Below are 16,472 nucleotides of genomic sequence, written 5' to 3'. Positions count from 1 at the left end.
TGACCACTGGAAAATCCACTGTTTAGTTTTCACAAATTTAAAGTAAAACGATGTCACATTGTGAGTGCTATGACGCAGCAGTTGTACAATGTTAAAGCCAAATTAAAGAAGAACATTTTTGGAACCAAGATAAGAAACTTTGTAGGACAAGTATAGCAGAAATGCAGATGGCAGATTTATTAGCTAAAACTAATAAATATATTGCATTTTGGCCTGATTATTTGAAAGTTGTAAGATTCATTTGAATTGAAAATGTGCAGCCTCACCTCCTGAATGGAATCTCAGCCTCTGAATTTGGTTAACACGAGCATCTGACCCTAATTTGGGGGCAATCTGATTAAAGCTGCAGGAAAAAGTTAAATGGCAAAAAAAATCAAAACAGGCTAAATTGAAGCCATAAGGTACATTGAACTCATACCTAGGAATTTGTCTACATCATGATTGCAGTGTGATATTACTTTTATACATGGACAAATAAGAAGGTCATGTTATTTAACTTACATTTAAGACAAAATATTGCCTATTACTTTGTTTAGTTTTGCTCCATCAATGACAGTTAACATTTTTCTCAGAACAACTAGTGGTACTTAGTTGGAATGAAGGCACAGACAATTTTGCTCATTTTGTCCATTGTCAGGAATGAATGGATGAACAAAGCACTGCCCACAAATAAGTTGCTTTCTATTGGTCAATGTGGCCAAGTTCAACAATCTTGAACCCAACAAATCCGCCTAAATTCTTCGCTTTGGGAAGTCCATTAGTGAAAGTTCATGGGCAAAGAAGACGAGACTGGAAGTTAAGCATATGAGAACCCACATGTGTTCCAGATTGAAACATCACAGAGGTTCCTGCCAAACTAAGCAGCTGCATAATTGTGAATGTTGTGAATTTGCACTTTAATTTAAAATTAAACCTGACACAGAAATTGCATGAGAAAATTCTTGCGTATCATATATTGAATCTTGTCTTTTGCCTCTTGTCGTCACCTACTGGCATATAGATGTAAACTGAATAAAAATCGAGAGCCTCTGTGCTGTTGGATTATAACACTCTTGAAATGCTGCTTATCAAATCAATTTTAAGGACTTGAACTAAATATATGCTTAATTTCAGGGAATATTTGCAGGATGTTTCCAAACATCAATAATATTTGGAGTAGGTTGTTGCTTTGACAAAAAATTCTGATTAATACAGGAATATACCCACTGTTTTAGTCAGATTTATACTAAATATTATAATATTAGTGGACTATAGAAATATAGGAATATTCTTTTTAATGTAAACAGAGAAATTCAAAGTAAAAATGAAGTGTATAATACTGTATATGCATTGGTTCAGAGAACATAACTTACATTAACATGCCTTATCATTGAGAAGAAGGCACATAAACTAAGATTATCTTCAGATTACTTTTTGGTACAAACACAAATAAACAGAACAGTTATAATTGTTGTTAAACCCCTGCTTATATACATTGACCCATATGTGCATATGTGTGTAATTTTGGCCTATGAGTATCCCTGGATAAAGGCAACCCCAACAACCCATCTGTTTGTCTGACAGGTTTATATCCGAGAAAGTATTTGCCACACACATCAGTTTATGGGTGCTAATGATGTGTTATGTACTAAAAAAGTTATTTGAAAATGCTCCCCCAAGTGGATAAGCTTAAAAAACAAGGACTTCCCATTGTAATATGGACTGTGAAAACAGAAGTCCATGTTTTACCAGTTTCCACTTTCATAGTCTTATTGAAGATAATAACATTCATGCAAATTCATTCCCAAATGCTATCCTGACTATGTTTCATTCAAATCAACCTGTACAGTGCACAGAATTAGATATTTCTTTTACTTTTTTTTATTTCATCCAATTTTCAAATATCAATACTTTTTTAAACAAGAATTTTCATTGTGTTGTTTTGGTTAAAAGACTTAAATTAACAAAGTATTGTGGCTTGCACTATGACTTGAAAAGATCTTTTTGAGGAACTGTAACACAAGGCAATGTACTGAAGGGGTCATTCAAGTTCCTGCTGAGGTCAGAAAGTCAAAACCTACGGTGGCCGAGAGAGCTCAACGCGCTGCAACTTCAGAAAACACATGCAAATAGAAAAATCAACAGCAAATCAAGAAAACATCTTCATCAGTTTGACAGCAGGTGGTTCAAATGCTCACAACACAAACAAATAAAGAAACACACTGCAAATGCTCACAATACAACCAAATAAATTTTATTTGCAGTGCGTTTCTTTGGTTGTGTTGTGAGCATTTGCAGCGTGTGTGGCAAAATTGAGGAAGTTGTTTTCTTAATTTGCAGATGGTTTTTCTATTTGCAGCGCGTTGAGCTCTCTCGGCCACCGTACAAAACAGACGTAAGTCATAGGACAAAAAGACTAAAGGAAATGAAAGTCAAATCCCTCAAAATTACCATAATCTCTTTGATTTCCTGTCTGCTTAGAGCCTGAACCTGAGGGGATAAAAGGTAAAAAGATAAAAGGATAAAAGATAAAAGGATAATACACATTGTTTTGAAAGCAGCTTAAAAGTTATACTGTTCTGTCTACAATGCCTTAAAGGAATAGTTGAAATGTACACACCCTCAGGCCGTAGATGTAGATGAGTTTGTTTCTTCATGGGAACAGATTTAGAGAAATATTTGGAGAAACACTTGCTCCCAACGGATCCTCAGCAGTGAAAACAGTAAAACAAATTTATTTAAAGTACATTTTTACATTGGTAGAATAAATTAAATACATAAATTAAAATATATTTTTTTTTAAATAGCATTTTCTCTTGACACCATAATGTTGACTGCAGAAATAATTGTATGTTTTATACATTTTTCTGCCGTTTTTTTTTTTCATCAGTACATACATAACAGAAAATATCTTAAAAATAAGTTTTCTTAATAGTAAATAAACAAAAATTAAACATTGACTAAATGTTTAGGTTTTTAGTTTTATCTTAATAATTATCAAGTAACAATTTGGCTTATTTAAAAAAAAAATATATTAATTAAGTATGGATACACTGAACAAATGGGAAGCCGGCTTTACTTGATCAGATTATTTGTGTTCTACACAACAAAATTGTGTTTCTCTTCTAAACTTGATTTCTTTCCTTTTAATGTAATAATGTGTAATCTACTAAATTGAATTATGTAGGTCGAATGAAGTACTCAAAAAAATGTAAATAGATACTTTGAATGACATTGACACTATGGCAATGCATTCTCTTGAGTTGGTGTTTAATGCTTGTGTGCAAACACACATTCTCGATTGGCTGGCGTGAATTCTCATTGCTGGTGATGTTGTGTGGCCATGCTGTATATGCATCACCAAGATTATAAATACATGCTTGAAAGCATGCCACACTGAAAACAAAAATTATACAAAAGTTTTTTAAGGTAAGTGGTTGCAAACAATTTATTTAAGCTACATTTAAAAAACAAGTGTTAAAAGTTAGTCAACTAAATTTGTTTATTTAAATGTAGCTAAAATAAATTGATTGCAAACTGCTTATTTGTTCAGTGCATGTGAAGTGTGAGTGGAAAAGAAAGAAAATATTGCCCTAGAAGGGGCTGATTGTGTTCATTACGAAAATTTTCCAATCCGCAAGCAAAGTACAACTTCCTTGCCATAATCTCCCATTCTTGGCTGGTCTCGAGATCTTGGAAGAATACTGAGCCTTAAAGGGCACATGCCAAAGGTGGAATAGACGCATGCGAGCTAAACATAGCATCAGGTGCCTCCATTCGGACTAGTCACCTTGCACCTTCACAAAGTGCACGGATGCAGATCTTTCTCCTCTGCAACTCCAATGTGTCCATAAATGACTGAATTACTGAATTACACTGACAACTGGCTGAACTGCAGGTTGCTATCAAACCTAGTAGCCAGCAGGTTGTAACTGTAGGGTGTGAAACAATCAAGCAACAAATTATATTGTAGTATTTTTGTTTAGAGTTTGGTCCAATAAAGAAGGCAGTCCATTTTAATTCAAATGATTTACCTGTTTGCTATACTGTACAGTACACTGTAATTCTAATGCAATATGAACTGTGAAACTAGTGCCAGCTTGACTTGTACATGAACTTGAGCTGCACCCTCTTCCCAGAAGTGGTGGGTAAACAACACAGATTTGACATAATGAATATATTATTCCCTAAAGGCATGAAGAGACTGAAGATTTGCCACTGGTTTCTATTACTAAATATCAATACTGTATTGTGACTCTTCATTCTTCAGGATCATGAATAAAGAACCTTCATATGGGATCATGTCTAAAATGCATCCACTAAAGGAATCATACAGCAAGTCAAGGGAAGACCAGCTCATCGAATCAGTGCCCTAGCATTTTGTTATTGACATGTTTTGACTTTTTTTTTTTCACCCACCTCATTGGAATATGTTTAGAAAGTAGCTGAGGAAACCTGTAAATGGATGACACTGTGCTGAGTTACAGCAGTTCAGCAAACTGGACATAGACTATCAGATGAATTTGAGCATTTCCCTTTAATATCAGGAGATAATTAAATGTAACAATCAGTAAGTTCCACATTGGTCTGTGTTATTCTGAAAATGTTTTTATCGTCCTGACATCTTCATGGATGTGTTCAGTATATAACTGATCACGGCAATAAGGACGAACTTTTAAATTGTCATTGTAAAAATTGTTATTGTGGCTTCTAATAATTATAATTTGGGACTGACCTGTTTAGTGCTTATAGACAACCCTGAATCAGTAACAAACCAGCTACCATGTTCATAAACATGGTTTTCCAGCTTGAACTTTTGTTACCTTTCTTATAGAAAAGTGAAATAGAGTCATGCATCATCACAAAGAAAATATATTAAATATTGTTTCAGTATATATTTACATTTAGAATGGTTGTGCCATCAGACCCAAAGCTTTTATCAGTGTTTCATCACAAACCTACCAAACACTGTCCTAATGCTGCATGCAGTAGTTTACCCTATAGGGAAATCTTATTTCACTCCATTTCAGTTTCACATCATAAATGCACAATCAATCTAAGAGGATCTATATGTCATTTGTTAAATTAACAGAAATTGCAAATAAATAATTTCAACCTATCTCAACCTATTCAGCACAGTCTACACTAGGTCACCCATTACCCCAGCTGTCTCTGTCTCTGCTATCTGTAAACAAGCCTGCCTTGTTTTCTTGACTGCTCACAAATGGCTGTTTGTACGTCTTATCCTGCAATTACTATGTTACCTCAATTCAACCCAACCGCATGTTGAAATTCAGCTGTTTTTCTGCATGTTTTCACTGTTAAAAAGCCTCTTAGTGTGAATTGGCCCAATTGACAAGGAAACCAGGACAATGTGTTATAAAAGCGTGATCATAAGCTGTTTTTTGGGTATTTTCAGTTTGAAAATAACTGATCTGTAGTGTCAGAGCACACTCACACACAGACACACAAATACACGCACACATGCACAATGGTTTTCAATGTTTTATGGGGATCTCCTTCCATATGGCGAAATGGTTTTTAATACTGTACAAACTCTATTTTCTAACCACTTACCCTACCTCTATCCTTAACCTACCCCTCACACAAAACTATATAAATATAAGTACATCCTGCAACATCTGGGCAAATCTGGGACTTGTGAGGATCCTGTTTGTGGACTTCAGTTCGACCTTCAACACCATCATTCCAAACCTCCATCTGTCAGTGGATAGTAAGGCTGGAAAAATTAACATCCAACACCTATACCATCAGCACCGGAGCCCCCCAAGGATGTGTCCTCCCCTCACTATTCCCCACTTCACAAATGACTGCACCTCTACAGACTCCTTTGTTAAACATTTGAGTTTTACAGATGACACATCAAACCTTATCCAGGACAGTGATGTGTCTGCATGTAGAAGTTAGGTCAAGCAGCTGACTTTCTGGTGCAGTCACAACCAGGATTTTTGGCCCTCCCCCTGTGCACCTTCCAGGACCTGTAATCTTTCAGAGTGAGGAAGGGGGCAGAGAAAAACATCACAGACTCCACGCACCCTGGCCGCAGCCTCTTTAAACTGTTGACATCTGGCCAGCGACTAGAACACTAGAGCATCTAGGCATGGGAACAGCTTCTTCCTACAGGCCATCTCCCTCTTGAACAGTTTAATAGTGCCCAAGGCCTCTCTTAGTGCAATACTTCCACTGCAAATTCACTCCTATTTATTCATATTATTGCTCATAACACTGTAAATACTCACAAATCTTTAGATACTTGTACTGTTTTTCTATTCTGACAAACTATTTTTTCTATTTCCATTCCATATTATTGCATTCCATATTATTCTGTAATTTTAATATGATGTGTCTTGTATTTTTGTGAACACTGGAAGCTTAAAAAACAAGTCAGACCACTATTGTTCATAAGAATTACTCAGCAGTGGCTGACCTTCTATGTTTATTGCAATGTTATGTAATATATTGCTTTCTATCTACTTTTCTCTATCACTGAGAAACATGTGAGCAATGGCTGGTAGGTTGCAGTGAGTATGCAGACATTACAGCAACTACTGTGGCCCCTGCTGCAGCCTGGAGCCTTAGAGGTTTGTGCAGAAGCATTTGTGCAAATCTGTGCACCGACCTGATTTCAGTTCTAGAGCGAGGGGTGGAGGAGATATACTGTCTGAGATGCAATGTGATTTATCTCCTAGTCAATGTAGTGCTATTTTATCATTCCTCCCACTCATGTGCACACCTGACTCATAAGAAAAGGCTCCATATGAGCAGCAATGGAAAAATAAACAAGGCTGACAGTATGTTCCCACAGGGAACAATATTTCACCCTTCTCTCATCATCTGAAATAAATATATATTCATAAATTAAAATGTAAAAATCTATAGTCTGCAGTTCATGAGATAAGAAAACCTAAATTGTTTTAAGATATCTCTAGAGATTTTTGTCTGAAATAAGGGAAGCTTGTTGAACATTAATTCCAAAAACATGCACCGTAAAACTATATAATGTAATATATTTACATTTATGTATTTTTATAATATAAAATTTTATATTGCTCAACTCAATCTAAGCAGCCGAGTCCTTAGCCATCTTCAAGAAACACTCGCACTCTCTATTCTATTTTTATTCTAACTATTTGTTTACTTTTATTTAAAAAATACATTCTAACACTAGCGTTCTCTATTCTTTCGATCTACTTGTTTTCTTTGTTTATTATAAAAAGAAACCTTGTTACATGTACTGCGTTTGACTAATCGAGAATTGCTATAGCACTTACATATCATTGCTCTTTTGCTGGTTTTGATTGCTTCTAATGTCCTCAATAGTCAGTCGCTTTGGAAAAAGGCATCTGCTAAATGACTAAATGTAAATTTAATAATATAATAGTTACGGTCAGTGGTTGCAGGAAAAAGGCGATCAACGAAAGGGTAAACCAAAAGAGGAATCTTTAATCAAATAGCTTCAACACACTTATGACACTAAATTAACTCAAGATTGGACAAACATATGGCAAAACTGAGGACTTATAAAGGGGAGGAACAAACGAGGAAACAAGGTAATTAATAGAACACAGGTGATGACGATAATTAATTAACAGAACTAGGACACAAACTAAAACAGGAAGAACCAAATAAGGACAAAAAGGAAACTAAACAAACAGTTCCGTTACAGATATCACCCCCCTCCCGGAAGGTGCGTCCCGCACCGTAACAGTAACGTCGGGGAGGGGGGGGGGGCGGGCGTCCTGGAGGCTGGAGCAGGACCAGGATAGGATAGGGAAGCCTCCAGGATGGATCAGGAGCCTTGGGAGGCCATGGCAGGACTGGAGATTCGGGAGTCCATGGTGGATCAGGGGCCTCGGACGGCCATGGTGGATCTGGGTCCTCGGGCGGCCATGGCGGATCTGGGTCCTCGGGCGGCCATGGCGGATCTGGGTCCTCGGGTGGCCTTGGCGGATCGGGGTCCTTTGGGGTCACAAACTGAGGCTATATGGCCCCCCCCCCCCCAAAATTTATTTGGGAAAGTTCCCCTCAGGCGGCCATATTGGAGGAGCGGGCGCCTGAGGGCGCTCGGGAGGCGCGGAGCTGGACGGGACCAGCGGAGACGAAGGAGAGCTGGACGGGACCAGCGTAGATGCAGGAGGGCGCTCTTGCAGCGCGGACATTAGAGGGCGCTCTTGCAGCGCGGACATTAGAGGGCGCACGGGAGGCGCGGGGCTGGACGGGACGAGCGGGAACTCAGGTGGGCTGGACGGGACCAGCGGGAACTCAGGTGGGCTGGACAGGACCAGCGGGAACTCAGGTGGGCTGGACGGGACCAGCGGGAACTCAGGTGGGCTGGACGGGACCAGCGGGAACTCAGGTGGGCTGGAGAGTGGCCTTGAACTCGGAGCCAAGCACAGAGGACGGGAGGCAGATTTCAGCGCCGATCGAACCGATGTTATAGGCGGTTCTCGTACCTCTGCTCTCAGGGCGCTGTTCGAAACCCATTTACGGGCTCGCGGAATAACCAGGGAACGCGGGCTGCCGCCATCAATTGGGGAGATCACGGGGGCCTCTCCGACTCGGGATCGAAGAAACTCCAGGCACCGGATGATTGTTTCCTTCCAGTTTAGGTTGGAGATGTCTGGAAGCTTCATGGGACGATAGAATAGGATCCCGAGCCGGAACAGGGTTTTGAGGTCTTGATCCTCCAGGGAACTAGAGAGGGCGAGGGGAACGAACGCTTTCGTAAATTCCAGAGGATCCAAAGACGAAGTGGCTAGGGAAATGAATTTCATCCTGTCCTCCATACTATTGATCGTCTGTCTGGCCCGATCTTCTGTTATGAACGCAGCCAGACAACAAGGGTAAGTAATAACACTGTGACTTCTATTTCTAGGTGCGGGTGCAGGAGATCGTGGTAAGAGGTGAGTGGCTTCCAAGTGGACCATGTGGATGTGTCCGATAGTCGTTCTGACTTCGTCTTCCTGCTTTACAGGTTCGAGGCTCGGGGCAGAGGATGAGGACCGGAATCCGAGGACGCCGTTCACAGACGAGGCAGGTCTGGAGACAGAGGAGACAACGAGGCGGAGAACAGGAGGTAAGTCTAAGAGGTAAATGTATATAAAGTATACTCATCGATCCGTGGGATGCGGGAGTAGAGTCCACGTTGTACAAACGAGATCAGACAGTTTCTGTGACTGGGGTGAGTGCTTATGTAGTGTCCATGATGAGGGTGATGACGAGGTGCAGGTGCGCGTGATTAATGACTGAGGGAGACCAGGTGAGGGCGTGCATCCGGATTGGAGAGAGGGAAGGACAGGCAGACTCGTGACAATAATATAATTCAATTTTGTTAATGATTGTAAACCATAAAATACTATACATAATGAAACAGTAAAAACTTGTTTATTGGTTAAAGGTAATTTCCCCACTATAACTGTAATAAAAAAAGCTACAATAGATCTGACTTTTTTATTTAATTTTACAGTAAAATGCTGTCAAATGTACAGTTTTAAGTTGTACAAGTCATCTAATAATTTACAGTGAAAAAACAAATTGGTATTCTCAGAATTCCCTTTTTAATACTTCTTATTTGGTTGTATTTAATTTAAATAATAGTATTTCTTATTGGTTTTTGTTAAATATTAGGGATTTACAGTATGTTATAATATATATCTTATGTTGGTTAATTGTGTTTTATTCCATTATTTAAACAGTACCTTGGTTTTGTTTGTATTTGTGTGTATGACAAAGTGAACTGATTCTTCATGTGGCTTTATCTTTTACTATCTGTGTTATTATGGAGTTCAGTGTATGTTAAAGATGCAAAACAGATTTTAGTTACAAGAATGGTCATGTTACTGTAATTCAACTGAAAAAGGACTGGATTTACAGTACCTTTTTGTAAATTAGTTTAAACTACAATTTGTTTGCAATTTCTGCAAAGTTTCTTACATTTTTTTTAGTATTTTTACTATTATTATTTTTTTTCCGGCAACTACAGCTATCAGTTTCTTTTTCCTTTTTTTGTTTTCTTTTTTTTTATGTGTGTAAAAACAAAAGGAGTGTTGTTATTAATAGGGCGTTGGTGTTTCTTTTTCTGCTACAACAGCTTTCACTGTTCTGGCAAGGCTTTCCAGTAGATGTTGGAACATGGCTGCAGGGATTTGTTCGCATTCAGACACAACAGCATCAGTGAGGTCAGGGACTAATGTAGAGTGATGGAGCCTGGCTTGCAGGCTGTATTCCAATTGACCCTAAGCTACTCAGTGGGGTTCAAATTCTTCAGCATCAGGTTCAGTAAATGTTTCTCAGGTTTCTCATGTCATTTCCAGATGTTGCGTATTTAATATCATAAAAATAATGGACAAGCTTATTAATAGCAGTCCTTTAAAACATAATTTAAAGATGACATAAATGATCAAATCTGAAGACGCTTTCTGTTTATTTATACATAAACATTTAGAAACTGTAGTTTGTTTGTATGAGGTACCCACTGCTTAAGCGGCGCTTAGAATCTCTGAACAGACAGACAGGTGATGGAGAAATCATGTGCCTCTGACCGGTAATAACTTTCCTTACTGTAATCAATGGCAATCACCACTACAGCCCTTGCTGTCACACTTTCATGCCAACCAGATTAAGTCTGACTGGTTTGTGTGTTTTGCATCTGGCTAATCAATCATGTAGCAATGGGATAGCAGAGGGCACAGGAAGTGCTGATGTGGGAGAAAGATGTACTGGGAGAACAGAAACGTTTTCTGTCATGTTCTGAACTCAATCAGCTGCATGCCCTTATTTAATTCAATCTTCAAAACATTACATAGCAGCTCTTTGATCATCCATGGTTTCAAAATACATGCAATGCTATGGTGCAGATCTTTATGTCTGCCATCTAATGGTTTAATAGATAACAACAACATGATTTTCTTTTCCATTTTTTGCTTTAAGTTGGGGTTTGGGCTGATTTAAAAAAATCCATTTGATATTGATTGTTTTTTATTTTGTCATACAGTAACAAGGATTTGTTTCTGTTAACTGTTGTTTGGATATTATTTTTATAATCTCTTTTGGATGAATTTGCGGAAAAAGAAAAGAAAAAAAGAGCTTTAGGGAGGCAAACAAGAGGCATACCTTCCTCAGAAACTTTATTTGTCACTGTTGGACAGGTTGTTACAGAGTACAGAAAAATGTCTGTTTTACATACTGTTTGATCTCATAGTTTTTTTCAGTAGCCTTCTTCTCCCTATAAAAACCTCCTGACACACACACACACACACACACACACACACACACACACACACACACACACACAAACCGAACTAGCAAACTAGCCTGAAGTGTTTTTGAGACCAGGTGTGGGTCATTCTAAATTTGTGGAAAAGGTCAAGCAACTTAGGCCACTGTATAATCACTCTATAACATATATCACAATGCCCAGTGTTTAAAGGGATACACCCAAAAATAAAATTCTTTCATCATTTACTTATCCTCATGCCATTTCAAAACTGTATGACATTATTACTTCCATAGAGCATCTTTTAAAGAATGTTTAAACTGTTTTGTATATACAAAGAAAGACATTGGCTTTCGCTCTATTGACAAAATGCTTTTAAACATTTTAGAAAATAACTTTTTTGTGTGTGTTCAACACAAAGGAACAACTGTATACAGGTTTAAGACATAATATATGTGCCTGTATATTGTTTTAATAAAGTTGCATACATAAATAAAATATATTGTTGACATAAGTAGTTGCTACATATAAAAATCATAATATATATATTTAATATAAAATATGTACAAATTTTACTAAGGGGATTTTAAATGTTATAAACTTATAACATATGCCTTATAGGTAACATATATGACAATACCACTCTTGATATCTGGCAACATATGTCATATATTACATTTCCATATTTTCCAGAGTTAAAGAGCTGAAGTGAAGTTGCTTGGTCCTACCCTGTGTACAAACAGTAGATAATTCCACAAAAACACCATTGTGGGATTTTAGTGGGAGGGAGAGAGACACAGAAGAAAACAGATATCAAGACCATTAAAATGATTGTCAAGTAAACTTTTCTCCCTTATTGCAGGTTAGAGACATCAGTGTAGTAATTTCTGAACAGCTTTTTTTGTTGTTTTGTTTTTGTTTTTTGCATGGTCATGGTGATGCCACCCCCCGGCCTGTGTGGCTTCTGTGAAGCATTGTAGGTTGTGATTCAGTGATGCAGAAGTCATTCAGTGTGCAGTGCAGTGAGTAATCCTAAGAAGATTAAAACAGCAATAGCCTCACAGCTTTGAATATGTACGTTTGCATGTGTGTGGATAAAAGTGAGAGAGAGAGAGAAGACTATTAGTGATTTTGTGATATCAGCTGACCTAAAGTTTCCCTGACAACAGAGCATTTTCCATGCACTAACCCTCCTCTAAACCCTCTGCACAACACACACACACACACACACACACACACACACACACATTGTTCGGTTCCACTTGAAAATGGACTCCTCACCACAAATGCTGACGTCACTTGTTTACCATTTCCCAGCTCAGCATACCCTCTCTAGTTCGGTTCACTTAATCACAGTTCCCTCTACCTCTTGTGCACACATACACATCTACATAACTGTAAAATCACACACATGGAGTGTTATGTAATGAACTGTTTCTTAGTGCCTCATTTTCATGCTTGTAATTCTGTTTGATGAGATATGAAGTGTCAAGCCATTGGTAGCACTGATGTTGTCGTTCTGAAGGATGGCGATAAGAGGGATAAGATGAGCACTGTCCCTTCAATGTTTCTCTACTGCAGGACTGATGTAAACAAGCCAGGGCTATGACACAGTTCCAGTAGTGCAGTTTCATCTCATATGGAAAGTACTTCCCTCTAGTGGTGAATATATAAATTCCAAACGTAAAATGCCACACTGCTGGCCTGTTGACAAATTCACATTCTGAAATTCTGAATCCAACTCAGCTCTTCTATTCCAGTGCTTCAGGTCATGGGTTCATGTTTGCATTATGATTGGATTATTTTGAGAGCACAGGCTTCCAACCCAAAACAAATTCCCAGAGCAAAGGATTCCTAAAAACTAATGAGCGCATAAACATTATGCCCGTATATAAGTATATATATATACATATAAAACAAACCTTCACATAGAGGTTTTCATGGGACAATGCGCATGTATAAATCAATATTTGAAGTTCAAAAGACAAGATATGTAACCATTTATTGTTTTTATACATTACTGACACTCTATCCTCCAATTTGATACTGTTAAGTGCTTTGACACAATCTGTATTGTTAAAAGCGCTGTATAAATAAAGGTGACATTTCCATGGCAATCAGGCACTCACATGAAAATAAATAAATAAATAAATAACTTAATAATTTAATAAATAACTTTTTAATGATCAAGTAAAGCAGTAAGTTGCTTTGGCATGTGGTAACAAAATTGTGTTGCACAATGATGAATAATTCGCTAGATATTTATTTTAAAACCTTGCTTCCGAAGACTGCTTTGACAGCCCAAACATGCCTGAATCTGGTCTGAGAATACTGGAATCCATGTTTTTTCCCCTTGCTTACACATTCGTGGGTCATGTCCGATCTGTGCCATGGGAGAAACAAATCAGAATCGAGTCATATGATCCATGTAATGTAATTGTGGCCTGATTGTCCCCTGTGCCTGAGATAAAAGATCTCTCCTGCATGGTCAGAATCTCCCAAGGAAAGCCTTTCAGTTCCAAGTCTACAAACCAAACTTGGGCCAACTGGAATGGAGCTGACAAACCCTCACTAGAACTTAAGAAAGCGAGCGATTGGGGGAAAGGAGTACAAACACAGCCTCAGCTATGCCTATACCATGGCATCTAGCCCCAAGGGTGCTTGATGTGTAAGGGAGAACCAGAGGTGACAATGGACACCATGGAGTCAGGACTTTTTTTCTTGCCATCAATTTTTTAATTTTTTTATTTTTTTGCATATTTGTCACGCTTGAATGATTCAGATCATCAAACAAATTTTAATATTACACAAAGATAACCCAAGTTTTGAAATAATTATTTAATTTATTAAGGGAAAAAACATGTCCAAACCTGCCTGGCCCTACATGAAAAAGTAATTGCCCCCTAAATCTAATAACTGGTTGTGCCACCCTTGGCAGCAACAACTGCAATCAAATGTTTGCGATAACTGGCAATGAGTCTTCTTTGAAGAATTGTTTTCAGCCACATTGGAGGGTTTCCGAGCATAAATGGACTGTTTAAGGTCATGCCACAGATTTAAGTCCGGACTTTGACTTGGCCACTCCAAAGCCTTAATTTTGTTTTTCTTTAGCCATTCAGAGGTGGATTTGGTGGTGTGTTCGGGGATCATTGTCCTGCTGCATAACTCATAATGCGCTTGAGCTTGAGGTCACAAAATGATGGCCGGATTTTCTGATAGAGTGCAGGATTCATGGTTCCATCAATTATGACAAGTCATCCAGGTCCTGAAGCTGCAAAGCAGCCCCAGACCATCACAGTACCACCACCGTGTTTGACTGTTGGTATGATGTCCTTTTTCGGGGCACTTGTGACCTAATGGATAGAGAGTCGGACTTGTAACCCGAAGGTTATGGGTTCGAGTCTCAGGTTGGCAGGGATTGTAGGTGGGGGAGTGAATAACCAACACTCTCTCCACCCTCAATACCACGACTGAGGTGAGACCCTTGAGCAAGGCACCAAACCCCCAGGTGCCATTGGCTGCCCACTGCTCCGGGTGTATGTTCGCTACTGTGTGTACACTTGGATGGGTTAAATGCAGAGCACAAATTCCGAGTATGGGTCACCATACTTGGCCACACACCACTTCCCTTCCCTTATGAAATTCAGTGTTGGTTTTACTCCAGATATAACGGCACACACACCTTCCAAAAAGTTTGACTTTTGTCTCATCAGTCCACAGAATATTTGGGAAGTCTTGGGGATAATCAAGATATTTTTTGGCATATGTGAGACGAGCCTTTGTGTTCTTTTTTGATCAGCAGTGGCTTTTGCCTCGGAACTCTCCCATGGATGCTGTTTTTGCCCAGTCTCTTTCTTATTGTTGTTGTTCTGGGTTCTTTTATGACCTCCTGGATGAGTCGTCATTGAGCTCTTGGAGTAATTTTGGTAGGCCAGCCACTCCTGGGAAGGTTCACCACTGTTCCAAGTTGTCTCCATTTGTGGATAATGGCTCTGACTGTGGTTCACTGGAAACCCAAAGCATTAAAAATGGCTTTATAGCCCTTTCCAGACTGACACATGTCAACTTCTAAAGAAGTTCTTGAATTTCTTTAGATCACGGCATGATGTGTTGCTCTTTAAGCATGCTTTACTTTGTCAGACAGGTTCTATTTAAATGATTTCTTGATTCAACTGGCAGTAATCAGGCTTGGGTTTGGCTAGCGAAATTTAACTCAGCTTTCTAAAATAATGTGGTTAATCACAGTTCATTCATGATTTAACAGGAGGGGGCAATTAATTTTCACGTAGGGTGAGGTAGGTTTGGACAGTTTTTTTTCCATTAATAAATGAAATCATCATTTAAAAATGGCATTTTGTATTTACTTGCATTATCTTTGTGTAATATTAAATTTGTTTGATGATCTGAATCTTTTAAGTGTGACAAATATGCAAATAAAAAGAAAAAAAAAACAGAAAGGGGGCAAAAACCTTTTCACGGCACTGTTTAAGGGGCATGGCAGCACACATTTCCTATACTTATTCATTTTCAGTTAGTCCAAACTTGCATTCATAAGGTACATGCTACATAATGGACAAATGAGTCGTTGTGTGCATAAGTGATTCAGACACTGGCAATGCTGATGATGTTCCCATAGCATTAACACAAAGATGTAGCATCGAGTTCCACTCAAAAGGGAAGCAAACTTTACCGGAATCACTAACAAACATAACCAAGCTCGTGGGCTTTTCCCGATCCCACCCCCTCTCTTTCTCACACTTTGCTTCCTGTCACTGCTCCACTGTCCTATCAAAACAAAGGATGAAAGTGTCAAAAATAAATCCAAAAGAATAAAAAGCATCCAAACCTTTCAGCTTCAATGATGAGAGGATTAATTATACACTATTTTACTGTGATGGATCATTCTACCACCTCAGAGAAAGAAACAAGCAAATATAATTCCTAAATTATTTTTATGTCCTGGATGCTTGAAAGATGCCAAGCCCCACCCCAGCTGAAAAACATAGTCACCTGTCAATAAAAATCACTTGCCCATAAGAAATGGAAAAATCATGAATAGATCCAATAATGAAAATCATGCTGTATATGAGGATGTATTACAAGTGCTATACTTAGGATATAAGGCTATGTTTTAGTGTAGGGTTAGGGGTTAGTATTTTTTTCAGTGTGTAGACAATCAATTCTGTGATAAACATGACCAATATAATTTTTATATTAAAATGAAACATTAAAATGGTCCCCATTGACTTCAGCTATA

Source organism: Barbus barbus (assembly GCF_936440315.1).
Source record: "Barbus barbus genome assembly, chromosome: 7".
NCBI classification, from domain to species: domain Eukaryota; kingdom Metazoa; phylum Chordata; class Actinopteri; order Cypriniformes; family Cyprinidae; genus Barbus; species Barbus barbus.
This window is presented reverse-complemented; position numbering follows the sequence as displayed.